Here is a 13,366-nt window from a genome sequence, read left to right as displayed (position 1 = left end):
ATGAAGAATTATCTAATAGATAAAATTAATAAAATAATGAGCTCAACGGGAGATGGAAACATCAGGCAGGACAAATATGGCGCAAGATAGATATGCAGCATGATTGCACAGCCGGGGACTTCAATAATTATTACAGCCGTTAAGATGGGCGTAGCGAGTGTGTCCGGCACTAGGAATCCAACCGGTACTGATACCGGAAGGTACCGTTAGTCTTCCGACACTTTGAACGGGGTCCAGTACCGATAGTGTCATATGAGCACTCGGCACTGAGCAGTACCAATATGTAATGATTCCACTCGGCACCCAGTACCAGTACCGAGTGCCGAATAAAATCGATTCTATGCGGCATTCGGTACTGGAACCGGGTGCCGAGTGGAATCATTACAAATCGGTACTGCTCAATGCCGAGTGTTCATATGACACTATCGGTACTGGACCCCACTCAAAGTGTCGGAAGACTAACGGTACCATTTCCGGTATCAGTATTGGTTGGATTCCCTGTGCCGGCGCTTATAGGGACACGCTCGCCCGCCATGCTTGGCTGTGTGGTGTTGGGCACGAGGGTGCGAGTCGCTGCATGTCCGTCTTCCCGCCATTTTGCCCTGCCTGATGTTTCCATCCTCCCGTTCGGCTCTATTATTTTATTAACTTATCTATTAGATAATTCGTCATGTCCGATTCTCTTTTTTTATAGTTTTTCTAATATATATACTGTTATCGTTATTAGACAATAGAAGTCCATCCATAGTAACTTTATATATGCTAATTTCTATGGAAAAAATAAACATTCACTTCATTCAGTGGAGAGAGAGAGAGAGAGAGAGAGAGAGAGAGAGAGAGAGAGAGAGAGAGAGAGAGAGAGAGAGAGAGAGATTTACATAGAAAATTCGACAACACTAAACATCCTCGGTCTATCCTTAACTCAAAATCTCAACTGGAAACTTCATATCTCATCTCTTACTAAATCAGCTTCCTCGAGGCTGGGCGTTCTGTACCGTCTCCGCCAGTTCTTCTCCCCCGCACAGGTGCTGTCCATTTTTTTTTTTTTTTTACGTCGCGGCCTATTGCGCCGGTAGGCTTCTTTCCGGTGGATCCTGATGGTCGGTCCAAGGCTTCTTTCCGGTGGGTCCTGATGGTCGGCCCAGCCCGTTCTGGCGCAGGCGAGTGTTTATAGTGGCACCATCTTGCATTGGCTCATGCTGCCCTCCTGGAGTTCATCTTTGATCCTAGAATCTAGAGTCCGGGTTGATAGGTGGTCTTCTGGACAGCATGTGGGTAGTTTTAAGCCACTCGGCGGCGGCTGAAAAATCCCAGCTTGGTGGTACCGGTCGGGGATTGAACTCGCGTCCCCCTGAACGCGGGGCCGTCTCGATATCCGTTCAGCCACCGCCTCCCCATTCACAGGGGCTTTGTCCGCCCTCGTATGGAGTATGCATCTCATGTGTGGGGGGGGGGTCCACTCCCCCGCCCGCTACCCGCTGTCTTCTCTCGTCTTCTCCCCCGTTTCCGCGTTGTTCGCTCCTTTTATTTGCTTGTAGTCCGTCCGGAAGGGTGGGGCTTCCGGTTGATGACTGGCGATGATTTGTCATCAGTTCCTGATTTAGTATCAGCCAAGCATGTGTTCCCACGGCCATCAGCTGTGACGTTTCATAACATCCTGGCACACACTCATTGTACATTATAATATATGCACATTACATCGCTCGGTCCCCTAGAAGTCGCAATCTCGCGGCTTAACACTTAACACCAACTGCTTTGAAAAGTAAAAACACTTAAAAACGCATAACAAAATCATCCTCTCGTGTTTGACATGCTATGTAGAGAAGATTTTGCAGTCGTCTTTTGCAAAAGCTAGTTTTTGCTTGCTGTTAGTACCTAATAGACATGGATTTCATAGAGTTGAACCATGGTAGCTTGGTGAGATTAATAATTTCACCAACAGGCTTAGACCTTTGTTCAAGACGTTCTCTTACATATGAATGGAATTTTTCTCATCCAAGCTTGACATTTTGCACGCTCTTCACGGCTTTACAACATACTCTCCTCTCTTACTAAATCAGCGTCCTCGAGGTTGGGCGTTCTGTATCGTCTCCGCCAGTTCTTCTCCCCCGCTTAGATGCTTTCCATATATAGGGGCCTTGTCCGCCCTCGTATGGAGTATGCATCTCACGTGTGGGGGGGCTCCACTCACACAGCTCTTCTGGACAGAGTGGAGTCTAAGGCTCTTCGTCTCATCAGCTCTCCTCTTCTTAATGACAGCCTTCTACCTTTTAAATTCCGCCGCCATGTTGCCTCTCTTTCTATCTTCTATCGATATTTTCATGCTGACTGCTCTTCTGAACTTGCTAACTGCATGCCTCCTCCCCTCCTACGGCCCCGCTGCACACTACTTTCTACTCATGCTCATCCCTATACTGTCCAGAGTCCAAACCCCTTATGCAAGAGTTAACCAGCATCTCCGTTCTTTCATCCCCCTCACTGGTAAACTCTGGAACAGTCTTCCTTCGTCTGTATTTCCTCCTGCCTATGACTTGACCTCTTTCATGAAGAGTGTATCAAGACACCTCTCCATCCGAAATTGACCTCTCTTTTGGCCACTCTATACTTATCACAATATGACAGCAACAGTTAGCGGGCTTTTTTTTTTTTTTTTTTTTTTACATCCTCTTTATGTTGCCCTTGAGTTGCTTTCTGTGCTGTAAAAAAATATATATATCTTTTGTATGAAGCACCAGTAGGTCAGCACATTCTTCTTCAAATGGGTTTCCCATTTTTTCAATGACAAGTGTGGTATCTTTTTCTACTCTTTATGCTAAAATGCCTTGGTACAATCACGCTTGTTCTCGTCCTATCAAAGATAGAGAGGCAGCTCACAAAAGGTACCAGAGCCTTCGCACTCCTGCTAATCAAGATCTTTAGATTTCCGCTCGGAATCGTGCTAAATCTATTCTTCGACTCACCAAAACACTTTGGCCCGTACCAAGAGGCACGAAAGTTTAGCGACGAAGATCGAAGGAAAGGACGGTGCGTACCTATAGTCACTAGCATTTTTGGAACGACGGTCTGCGGGAGAGCCGAAGGGAAGGCAAGGTCTACCCCGTCTCTTCCCTCAGACCTTCGAGGAAAAATGTTTATTTTCCAAATTTGGCGTGGCAAATAGTTGCGGTTCAGTTAAAACAACCTGAGAAAATATTTTCCCTAATTGGAAAGTCGTATATTATAGTTGCAGCGAATATGTTTGTCTTGTTTACAACAACAGCACGCGCCTTCAAAGCACAGAGAAACCAGCCAGCAGGCGGGAACCTTCGTGGCTCACATTCTCCAACGATCTATAGTTTTTCAAATTCTTTATCATTTCAGTTAAGACATCTGGTTCTGCAAGTGCAAACAAAGGGTATCTTAATAATTTACTGCATGTAAATTGCGATTAATAATGGAAATAAAACATGAAATAATAAATAATAACTGTTGAATGCGATGCTAGGCTATTTCGAATATTAGGCTACCCATGTTATTTATACATGCAACATCAAAATTCCTTATGTATAGACACTTGCAGAGTCGTATGTCACTTTATATCCCTTAATGAGATGAAAATGAGTATCGGAAAGGCTATAGATCGTTCGAGTATGATCAAACTATACTGTTTGATATACAAGTTGTTTCTTCGTGTCCTTGTATGGTATATTATCGATGCAAATCTTCTGTTTGCGGTTCATATAGGATGGTTTGACGATTTTTTTTGTATACACAAACATTCAAATGATCTTCACGCAATCACGAACTCACAATGCGCAGGTGCCACATCTACGTTCACGAGTGGACAGACGAAATGAAACGAATATTATGGCTGTAATAGCACCATGGAGGTATTATACCTCCATTAATAGCACTGTGTGTTTGTATGTGTATACGTGCATTAGATCTGGTAGGTGGAAAGAAGGTTGCAGTGTGTGTATGTGCAATTACCTTCCCGAGCGACTTGTGGTAAGGACTGGAGGCTCGGTCTGAGGCCGTGCCCACATTGTCGAAGGGAAGGTACGCGGCTCGACCTTCACGACTCTTGGTACGGGCCTTTAATCAGTAGATAATGCTACAACCTAACTTTTTCTAATTCTTCCAGAGACTTCTGGCACCTAGCCAAAAATATCTCCAATTTCATTTCTTCATCTTTCCTTCCTCTCCTTATCCTGATGGCATCACCTGTGATTGGCTTATGTCTCTAGAGTACGTATGTATCGAGCTCTGCCATTGGTTGAACGAGAAATGTCAACAACACACTACGCCTTTTGTCGGCGGGAGTGTGAAACAGCGTTAAGGGATGCAAAATCTAAACATGGCGGACTTAGGAAGTGTTAGGGAAACGCAAGATAAGAAATTCTTATCTCCGTCATATTGGATTCACTTTAGAACTTCGTATCTGCTAGGTGTTAGTGAATCCGGGCCCATGTCTGGAGTCGTTTAGAAAGGGACAAGAGTTCATGCACCCATGTCTTGAAAGAGGCCAAGCGTGCATCATGGAAGACATATGTCTTTAATTAACTCAGGGACTCCCCTCTGCCAGGTGTGGAACTTGGTGAGGAAAATTTCCGTGAAGTTCACTGTCTCCTCTTTTCCTGTCTGTTGGAATGGAGGTAGGACTGTGACTGATCCATCTGAGGTAGCCGAACCCTTCACGAGCCATTTTGCCAAGGACACTATCACCTCCTAGACGCAATCGTTGGTATCTGGAATTTCGTGATCCTAGCTTCACCTGTAATGGAGAAGTCCTATAAAGTCCTTCACCATCTCTGAGCTTAGGGCGGCTTTGTCAAAATGTCATGACTCATATCCAAGTTATGATATTCCTTATGCCTTTTTGCATTACATATCTGACGAATCCCTTTCCTTTTTACCGGTTCTATATAACAGAATTTGGTACACCGGTAGTTTTCCGTCTTCCTAAAGTATTGCTGTGGTCATCCCAATTCTTAAGCCCGAAAAGAATCATACTTAGGCAATAAATTATTGCCCCATCTCTTTGACCTCGTGCAATTGCAAAGGACTGGAGAAGATGGTGAATGGACGGCTTATGTGATACTTAGAGAAAGGCAATCATTTATCATGAGTACAGTACGGTTTTCGTAAGATAAGATCGATCTCTGATGCCCTACTTTCATTGGAATCTTCTATCTGTGAACCTTTCTCCAATAACCAACACCAGGTAACAGTCTTCTTTGATCTCGACAAAGCATATGGCACTGCCTGGCGTCATGATTACTCTCTCTCTCTCCATGAGCTTGGTCTGCGCGGCCGTTTGTCCGTTTTTATCAGGCAGTTTTTATCTGACCGTTTTTCTTATGGGTGGGGGTTGGGAGCGTCTTTTCTGATACACGTCCACTCGAAGATATGGTTCCCAAAGGGAGTGTCCGTAGTGTGGCGCTATTCGCAATAAACATAAACGGCGTCTTCAATGTACTCTCCAATGCTGTCCGCTGCTCTCTGTATGTGGATAATCTATCAATCTCGATCTCAGCAGCTCGGATGGATTAGTCGAGAGGAGGTTGCGGCTGGTGATAAAATCTCAGAGTGGGCGGAGACTCAGGGATTTTGGATCTCTCCTGCGAAGACTACAGCTATGCATTTTTGTCGTCTTCATGGCATCCACCCGAATCTAGCCCTATATCTGCATGGCCGCAGGATTTCCTGTGCGGAAGAAACTCGTTCGTTCGTTCGTTAAGATTTACCCCTTTAATAAGGGGACAGGGCCTTTGCTCAAAGGCGGACCTGTAAGGGGGGGCGAACAATGCAATTCTCGGCGGGTGTAGGGACACCTCCGCCGCCGCCACAGCCACGAGTATCAGCCGGCGAGCAGCGACCGAGACACGGGCTCCCCGGACAGTCAATTTAACCGGCGGACCGGAAGGGCGGGCCGGGCTGCTCACCCGAGGAGGACTGGCGTGTCTCTGGAAGAGACTCGGTTTTAAGGTCTTATTTTTTTATAGTCAACTGACTTGGGTTCCGCAATACAATTCGTTAAAGCAGCCTGTATAAAAGTCATGTGTCTCTTGAAGGTTCTGGCTCACACCTCTTGGGGTGCTGATCGTCGACTCTCCTGTCACTATATAGATATCTCAAACCTTCGAAACTGGAGTATAGATGTGAGGTTTCCTCCTCCTCTGCGGTTACCTGTCTCCGTATGCTGGATACTGTTCATCACGCTGGTGCTCGTCTGGCGACTGGAACGTTTAGGGTTACCTCGATCTCTAGCTTGCTGGTTGATGCTAACGTCCTCATCTTGCAGCTACGGCGCCAATCGTCTATATTGAATTGTTGATATTGTTATGAATACAGCTAACTGACGTCTAGGGGTTAATTTGTGTTGAAAAGATAGCTAACTGTGACATAACATAATTGTAAGGTTAAGTGAAAGCAAATGGTACAATTTTACTTATTATTAAAACTTAACCTAATAAGACAATTAATTAATTGACATCAGAGGAGAACATATGACAAAATAGGCAATGACAAGAGTAAGTGGTTTGGTTCACTGAGGTGATTAGTTAGAGTTACAATTATCAATGAGGAACTAAGTATGAGAATTATCTTTGAGGAACCAAATAAGAATTACAATTGTGGAACGGAATATTGGTTCACTGAGGTGTTTAGTTTAGAGTTAGAATTACACATAAGGAATAGAAATATATATAAACAAGTGAGAATGGTTATGTGGATAGATGTGTGTATGTGTGTGTCAGACCCCTTGGTGAATCCTGGTTAGCTAACAAGTGAAGAGTCCTTGCGTCCTCGGGAAGTGAGCTACCTTTGGTTGAGACTGCCTGGGGTAAGCAGTTGGAGGTATTTATAACCTCGGCGGGCGAGTCGGTCCGCGAAGTGTAAGGCTTCGAAACAATTTAACTGAATGGTGGGTGAGGCTTCGATGTGGAGAGTCACGAGTCCTCGTGTGAATGCGCTGGTGCGGCTGGAGCTTCGAGGATTCGTGCGTGAGTTTGTTATTGGTGAAGTGGTGATGTTTGATGGCGCGCTTCGAGACTCGAGTTAGACGAGGGTACCATAACAATATCGAATTCATTGATTCCCGGATTCCGCTCCTAGTGTAACAGTCTCTCAAGACCTTAGTTCCACTCGTTATGATGTTCGCTCAAGTTTTCCGAAGCTCTTTGGTCATCGGGTTAGATGCCTGATGTCCATACCTCCGATGTCAGTTTGTGCCCATCGCACCCCGAGAGTGGACTATTGGATGCTCCCTCCTGTACATATCTGTCGGTCGGTATTAAATAAGAAGAGCCCTACATGCTTAACCTGTCACATTCTTTATTTTTAGAACATTCTTCTGACCATGATGGCTAAGTTTCGGTATACACTGACTGCTCAAATTCTGAGGCTTGCGTTGCTTTAGCGCCGTCTTCCCTCTTTACTCTCGGGATGGCCATCTGTCTATAGACTCTTGTTGATCTTTTGTAGGAAGTGAAGGGCCAAACTGCTGTTGATTGTATATTGGAGAAAAGGACAACTAGAGTGACCGCCGGGCAAGGTGTTTTCGCAACGAAAGTTACTGACCGACTACCACGAAGCTGCGCGCAGGCAGAAAGCGACGAGACGAGATGCCAGTCAGCATATATATATATATTTTTTTTTTTTTACAGCAAAGGAGACAGCTCAAGGGCACAAAAAAGTAAACATTAATAAAAAAAAAAAGCCCGCTACTCGCTGCTCCTTAAAAGAATCCAAAGAGGTGGCCGAAAGATAAGTCAGTTTCGGGAGGAGAGGTGTCCTGATACCCTCCTCTTGAAAGAGTTCAAGTCGTAGGCAGGAGGAAATACAGATGAAGGAAGATTGTTCCAGAGTTTACCAGCGTGAGGGATGAAAGAGTGAAGATGCTGGTTAACTCTTGCATAAGGGGTTTGGACAGTATAGGGATGAGCATGAGTAGAAAGTCGAGTGCAGCGGGGCCGCGGGAGGGGGGGAGGCATGCAGTTAGCAAGTTCAGGCAAGTTCAGAAGAGCAGTCAGCGTGGAAATATCGATAGAAGATAGAAAGAGAGGCAACATTGCGGCGGAATTTAAGAGGTAGAAGACTATCAGTATGAGGAGGAGAGCTGATGAGACGAAGAGCCTTTGCCTCCACTCTGTCCAGAAGAGCTGTGTGAGTGGAGCCCCCCCACACATGAGATGCATACTCCATATGAGGGCGGACAAGGCCCCTGTATATGGACAGCAACTGTGCGGGGGAGAAGAACTGGCGGAGACGGTACAGAACGCCCAGCCTCGAGGAAGCTGATTTAGTAAGAGATGAGATATGAAGTTTCCAGTTGAGATTTTGAGTTAAGGATAGACCGAGGATGTTTAGTGTTGAGGAAGGTGATAGCTGGGTGTTGTCAAAGAATAGGGGATAGTTGTTTGGAAGATTGTGTCGAGTGGATAGGTGGAGAAACTGTGTTTTTGAGGCGTTGAAGGACACCAGGTTCTTCTTGCCCCAATCGGAAATAATAGTAAGGTCTGAGGCTGTTCTGCAGCCTCCAGCCTTGAGTCGTTAAGTTCCTGAAGGGTGGGTCTTCTATTAAAAGAAGTTGAATAATGCAGAGTGGAATCATCGGCGTAGGAATGGATAGGACAGTTCGTTTTGGAAAGAAGATCATCAATGAACAACAGAAAAAGAGGGGGAGATAGGACAGAACCCTGTGGGACACCACTGTTAATAGATTTAGGGGAAGAACAGTGACCGTCTACCACGGCAGAAATAGAACGGTCAGAAAGGAAACTGGAGATAAAGGTACAGAGAGAAGGATAGAAACCGTAGGAGGGTAGTTTAGAAAGCAAAGATTTGTGCCAGACCCTATCAAAAGCTTTTGATATGTCCAGCGCAATAGCAAAAGTTTCACCGAAACGGCTAAGAGAGGATGACCAAGAGTCAGTTAAGAAGGCTAGGAGATCACCAGTTGAACGCCCCTTGCGGAACCCATACTGGCGATCAGATAGAAGGTCAGAAGTGGAAAGGTGCTTTTGAATCTTCCGGTTAAGGATTGATTCAATAGCTTTAGATAGACATGAAAGTAAAGCAATAGGACGGTAGTTTGAGTGATTGGAGCGGTCACCCTTCTTAGGTACAGGCTGTGTGAAGGCATACTTCCAGCAGGAAGGAAAGGTAGATGTTGACAGGCAGAGGCGAAAGAGTTTGACCAGGCAGGGTGACAGCACGGAGGCACAGTTTTTAAGGACAATAGGAGGCACTCCATCAGGTCCATAAGCCTTCTGAGGATTGAGGCCAGAGAGGACATAGAAAACATCATTTTGAAGAATCTTTATAACAGGCATAAAGGAGTCAGAGGGGGACGAGTAGGAGGAATATGCCCAGAATCGTCTAGAGTGGAGTTTTTAGAAAAGTTTGAGAGAAGAGTTCAGCCTTAGAGATAGATGAGACGGCAGTGTTGCCGTCAGGACTGAGGAGTGGAGGGAAAGATGAAGAAGTGAAGTTGAAGGAGATGTTTTTGGCTAGATGCCAGAAGTCACGGGAAGAGTTAGAGAAAGCAAGGTTTTGACATTTTCTATTAATGAAAGAATTTTTGGTTAGTCGGAGAATAGATTTGGCACGATTTCGGGCAGAAATGTAAAGTTCATAATTAGCATTAGTTTGAAGGCTCTGGTATCTTTTGTGAGCTACCTCTCTATCATTGACAGCACGAGAACAAGCGTGATTAAACCAAGGCTTTTTAGCGTGAGGAGTAGAGAAAGAACGAGGAATGTATGCCATCATTCCAGAGACAATCACCTCTGTGATGCGCTGAGCACACACAGAGGGGTCTCTATCCTGGAAGCAATAATCATTCCACGGGAATGGAAAAGTACATCCTCAGGTCGTCCCACCGAACTGAAGCAAAATGCCAGAAGCATCGCCTCTTCGGTGGGTCCAGAGGATGTACAGGAGCGATAGGACAGGATGCAGAAATAAGATTGTGATCGGAGGAGCCCAACGGAGAGAACAGTTTGACAGAATAAGCAGAAGGGTTTGAGGTAAGGAAGAGGTCTAGAATGTTGGGCCGATCTCCAAGACGGTCAGGAATACGTGTAGGGTGCTGGACCAACTGCTCTAGGTCGTTGAGGATAGCAAAGTTGTAGGCTTGTTCACCAGGATGGTCAGTGAAAGAGGATGAAAGCCAAAGCTGGTGGTGAACATTGAAATCTCCTAGGATGGAGATTTCAGCGAAGGGAGAGTGGTCAAGATGTGCTCCACTTTAGAATTCAAATAGTCAAAGAATTTTACATAGTTGGTAGAGTTAGGTGAGAGATAAACAGCACAGATGTATTTAGTAATAGAATGACAGTGAAGTCTTAACCAGATGGTGGAAAATTCAGAAGAGTCAAGGTCGTGGGCACGAGAGCAAGTGATGTCGTTGCGCACGTAGGCGCAACATCCAGCTTTGGATTGAAATTTAGGATAGAGATAGTAGGAGGGAACAGAGTAGAGATTGCTGTCAGTAGCCTCAGAAACCTGTGTTTCGGTAAGGAAGAGAAGGTGAGGTTTAGAGGAGGAGAGGTGATGTTCCACAGAATGAAAATTAGAGCGAAGACCGCGAATGTTGCAGAAATTGAGAAGAAAGAGGTTCGAGGAGTTATCAAGACACCTCTCGGGTCGGCAGCCAGAAGGGGAGTCTTGTCATATAATAGCATCTTAGTATGATGAACGATATATTCTTACAGGTATTGGGCCACGCCTCGAGTTGTCATCAACGAGACTAACAAATAAAAAAAGGAAAAAAAGAGAGAACAACAACACCTTGTTGACAACCCCTCGAGATTGGTGACATAAAAATGAAAGAGAAGAAAAAATTAGGACAGTGTTGGAACTTGGCAGATGAATGGGAAAAGAGGTTACAAGTAGGATTTTCTGTTTTAGAGGCTTCTCAGCATCCCGGGATCCTGGAACAAATTAGGATACTTCCATTGCCGTCTCAATATTGAGAAGGCCTGACAGCTCAAATTATGAGTCATCCAAGTAAGGCCGAGTGTGTCCTGCGCTCCCCAACTAAAATGTTATTTTTTGTGTGTTTTAATGCATATTTTTGTGTTAAGTATATTTTTTCTGTGATAAATAAAGGTTTTACAATATTAATATCTTATAAACATCATCAAATTAGACATATAAAAAGAGGAAATAAATAAGATATAGTATAAGGAAAGGGATAAATATTCACATAAAAAATCATATAAATACATTGACAGTCGTAGCTGGGTACTCCTATTAGATTGATTTGTCACCGTTTCTAAACATCTCTTTTTGACATTCATAACGCTGTCGTTATATTTACTATTATTCAACAAGCCGATCCTCCATCCCTATACTAGACAACTCAGTCACCTGGTATCTGGCAACTACGACTGCTACAACCCCGTAATAGTGGAAACTATTAACAAAAGTGCATAGAAGAGCAGAGTCAGGGGAAGAAAAGAACACAAAAACACCTATAAGTTCAGGGTGAAATGTATAAGTGTGCACTGTGAAGTGACTAGTGCATGGTGTGAAGTATAGAAGTGTTAAGAAGGGGGATTTAAGAAGTGCTACAAAGCTTTAGAGGTCAAAAGAAGAAGAAGAAGAATGAACAAATGCGTGAATAAGTGAAAATAAGTGACTTTATTGCAGTTAGGAAAGTTACATAATACTGAAAAGGAACGTGTGTGAATAAGGAGAAAAGAGGAAGGAGAGGAGGAGGACCTAAGAAGCGATACAGAGCGTTACAGGTCAAAAGAAGAAGAAGAAGAAGACGTTGCCAGATAGCAGGTGACTGGTTGCCTAGTATAGGGATGAAGGATCGGCTTGTTGAATATAGTTATTGTAACGAGAGCGTTTTGAATGTCAAAGATATATTTAGAAATGGTGACAAATCAAAATAATAGGAGTCTACTCTGTTACGACTGTCAATGTATTTATATGATTTTTTATGTGAATATTTATCCCTCTCCTTATACTATATCTTATTTATTTCCTCTTTTATGTCTAATTTGATGATGTTTATAAGATATTAATGTTGGGAAACCTTTATTTATCACAGAAAAAAATATATCTAACACAAAAATATGCATTAAAACACACAAAAAATAACATTTTAGTTGGGGAGCGCGGGACAAACTTGGCCTTACTTGGATGACTCATCGCCAAAGAATCCAGCAAGCTGTCAGGCCTTCTCTAGCGAGACGGCAATGATACTTCCCGGGATCCCGGGATTTCCCATGTCAGATAATATTTATGCGAACTTATGATAATCCAAAACACCTCATTAGTGTAGTATAGGTAAATTGCAACATCATACTGCTTGTGTACAAGATCCATAACAAGAAATCGATAAACTCGACTAAGACTGGCCAGTACACAAAAGGTACCAGCACCTTCGCACTCAAGCTAACCATGATCTTTACATTTCCGCCCGGAATCGTGACAAATCTATTCTCCGACTCACCAAAAACTCTTTCATAAATTGAAAGTGCCGCAACCTTGATTTTTCTAATTCTTCCAGAGACTTCTGGTACTTAGCCAAAAAATATCTCCTCCAATTTCACTTCTTCATCTTTTCCTCCTCTCCTTAATCCTGACAGCAGCACCGTCGTCTCATCTATCTCTAAGGCTGAACTCTTCTCTCAAACTTTCTGTAAAAACTCCACTCTGGACGATTCTGGGCATATTCTTTCTACTCATCCCCCTCTGAATCCTTTATGCCGGCTATTGAGAATGATGGTTTCTATGCCCTCTCTTGCCTTAACCCTCAGAAGGTTCATGGGCCTGATGGAGTGCCTCCTACTGTCATTAAAAACTGTGCTTCCGTGCTGACACCCTGCCTGGTCAAACTCTCTCGCCACTGTCAGTCAGCGTCTACCTTTCCTTCCTGCTGAAAGTACACCTACATACAGCCTGTGCCTAAGAAGGGTAATCGTTTCAATCCCTCAAAAAACCGTCCGATAGCTTTACTTTCCTGTCTTTCTAAAGCTTTTGAATCTATCCTAAACGGAAAGATTCTTAAGCATCTACCTACTTTTGACCTATCCGATGGCCAGCATGGGTTCCGCATGGGGCGTTCTACTGGTGATCTTCTTGCTTTCCTAACTGACTCCTGGTCATCCTCTCTTAGCCGTTTCGGTGGAACTTTCGCTGTTGTTCGAAAGCATTCGACAAGGTCTGGCACAGGTCTTTGCTTTCTAAACTTCCCTCTTACGGTTTCTATCCCTCTCTCTGTACTTTCATCTCGTTTACTTTTCGGCCGTTCTATCTCTGCTGTGGTAGACGATCACTGTTCTACCCCTGAACCTAGCAACAGTGGTGTTCCACGCTCTGTCCTATCTCCCACTTTCTTTCTGTTGTTCATTGATGATCTTCTTTC

This window comes from Eriocheir sinensis, chromosome 4 (assembly GCF_024679095.1).
Source record: "Eriocheir sinensis breed Jianghai 21 chromosome 4, ASM2467909v1, whole genome shotgun sequence".
Classification (NCBI taxonomy): Eukaryota; Metazoa; Arthropoda; class Malacostraca; order Decapoda; family Varunidae; genus Eriocheir; species Eriocheir sinensis.
The sequence above is the reverse complement of the archived record's forward strand: the minus strand, read 5'-3'. Positions refer to the sequence as shown.